Source organism: Anabrus simplex, chromosome 3 (genome assembly GCF_040414725.1).
Source record: "Anabrus simplex isolate iqAnaSimp1 chromosome 3, ASM4041472v1, whole genome shotgun sequence".
In the NCBI taxonomy this organism is placed as follows: Eukaryota; Metazoa; Arthropoda; class Insecta; order Orthoptera; family Tettigoniidae; genus Anabrus; species Anabrus simplex.
Genome location: NC_090267.1, coordinates 393671469 through 393674401, shown reverse-complemented (window position 1 = coordinate 393674401; position 2933 = coordinate 393671469).

Below are 2933 nucleotides of genomic sequence, written 5' to 3'. Positions count from 1 at the left end.
CCAGCCAACACTGTAAGAAGTCTTGTTTCGTAAGGGCACTGCCCCTCTCAACCTATCAGCGGGTGCAGCCTGTGATGCATTTGCCTGGTGCACTTCAAGCGCCGGTCACTGATCTTGAGTCCGGGTTCTTGGCCTGCCATTGGAATCGTTCTTGTCTGTCCTTGTGTAGCATAAGAGTCAACATCCGCTATTCAGACACAACATGCAGTCGCCTTGAAGATGAAGAGGAGGAAGAGAGTGAACACGGATGAAACTCTTTTAAGTTCTCGGCACAGAAGTACACGTATTTTAGTTTATGAAAAATCGTTTAACACCCGGTTTTTTTTTTCGTAGTGGTCTAACGTCGCACTAACACACCGACGATTTTCGGCGACGGAAGGATGGAAAAGGGCTGAGATGAGGAAGTCAGCGGCCCTGGCGTTAATTCCGATACATCCCCATCATTGCCCTGGCGTGAAAATGGAAAATAGAAACTCATCTTCAGCTCTGCCGACGGTGGGAGCATAATAATAATAATAATAATAATAATTGATGCGGTAGAAGTGGGGTCCCTCGCTGAGATTATTATTATTATTATTATTATTATTATTATTATTATTATTATTATTATTATTATTATTATTATTATTATTATAGTCCGCCTCTGTGGTGTAGTGTGATTGGCTGCCTCCTCCAGAAGCTCGTGTTCGATTCCGGCTCTGCCACGAATTTTTTTGAAAAGTGGTACGAAGGCTGGAACGAGGTCCACTCAGCCTCAACTGAGTAGAGAGGGGTTCAGTTCCGTCCTCAGCCATCCTCGAAGTGGTTTTCTGTGGTGACCCCACTTCTCATCCAGGAAAATGCTGGGATGGTACCTAACCCAAAGCCAAGGCCGCTTCCTTCCCTCTCCCTGTTCAGCACAACAGGTGAGGCCGCCCGGGTGAGGCACTGGTCCTCCCTTTCCAGTTGTATCCCCGACGCAAACTCTCACGCTCTAGGACACTGCCCTTGATGCGGTAGAGGTGGGATCCCTCGCTGAGATGATGATGATGATGATGATGATGATAATAATAATAATAATAATTATTATTATTATTATTATTATTATTATTATTATTATTATTATTATTATTATTATTATGCAAAGGATTGGGACCGAGCCTGTGGCCATGTGGTTTAGGTCACGCAGCTGTCACCTTACATTGGGGAAAAGTGGGTTCGAGCCCCACTATCGGCAACCCTGAAGAGGACTCCGTGGTGTCCTATTTTCACATCCGGCAAATGTTGGGGGTGTACCTTATTTAAGTCCACGCTCGCTTCCTTCCCACACCTATCTCATCGCCGCCATAAGACCTACTTGTATCAGTGCAACGTTAAGCAAATTATACATTTAAGAACAAAAAACAAGGGATTGTAAGATTCTGATCATCAGTTCTGTCAGTTTATTGAGTGTATTGTCTCTGCTTCTCACCAAGGTGTCCGTGGTCGGGCCACAGTTAATGCATGTTATTTTAGTAATTAAGGTGACGTTTATGTAATTCGAATTTCACGTAAACCTGTTGGCGCTTTGACTTTGGAAAACTTGACGAACGCTCATATAAACATGTAAGTTTGTCTGCTAATGCCATTTTTCTTTTTAACCACACAACTCTCTCATTATATTAGTGGTGCTGGAACAGTCAAATGAATTAAGGTACACAGTATACCATCGCTTGAGAAATAACTCCGAGTTTGTAACAAAATACAGTCAAATGCAGCGTTTCAATATCACGTAACTTACATGGACAAATATGTACAGAAAATGTATCCCTTTCAAATTACTTGAGCTGTTTCATTTTAAAAAACCAATTCCTAAGACCTCGATTATTTTTGCAGTTTTATATGGTTATTTCATTGTGCTGTAAAACTAGAATTTTCTTGCGTGGTACTGCTTCTGAAGCGACTACATACTGTATGCATATCAAAACAAGGTTTGCCTCACCTCTGTGTATCATTTAGCTGTGTTTCTATCTTGACCTGTCCTATGCAGACTGGAAAAGACAGCAACAACCATTTAAGCTGTGGCCACACAGAACGCTACACTATGCTCCCTATCCACGCTACGTAAGTAATGTATGCTACGTTCGCTACCCCACGTGGCCACAGAGAGAGCTATGGTTTGTACAAGACTGCTCAGCCTTGGCCGAGATGTTGGCTGATAATGTGCCATGGGTGAGGAATGATGACTCTGACGATGAGCTATTGTTGTTTTTTTTTTTTTTTGCTATTTGCTTTACGTCGCACTGACACAGATAGGTATTATGGCGACGATGGGATAGGAAAGGCCTAGGAGTTGGAAGGAAGCGCCCGTGGCCTTAATTGGGAACATGCATCATTTTCAAGAATATTTTTCTGAAAAGTACACCAATGAAATAGTACGTAAACGTATTACATTGTGGTATGTTGCCTTGTTTTCTACCATTAAAAAAATATTTAATAGTGCCTTTCCGCAAGGCGAGTGAAACGGCCTCTGACGTAAGCGGCGCGCTGTGACGTCACAATCCAGTACCGCATGGAGCTCTACCAGCCGTTGTGCATCAGCCGTTGCTAAAAGCCGATTGTTTATTATTCATGATCGCGAATACTTCGAAATGACAGAAGAAAGGTTCAAAACAGCACAGTCAGACAATCTACCATGTGTAGATGTCATCATTCTTGAAAAATGTGACTTTTGTGGCCGCAGAAATTCGCGGATAACAAGCAAGTTTGTAAGTGGCGTCTTTTATATACGCGCAATGTACTGTAACCCATAGTATTAGGATAACAACGAACCTGGATAGATATCACATCACTTTCAACATTTCCTTCTAGACTGATTCCCCTATTAAAGAATAACATTACATTTTCGGGCTTTCAGCATAGGTAAAGTAAGCACTAACATAAACATATAGCTAGCATTATAGTACTAGTCCGCT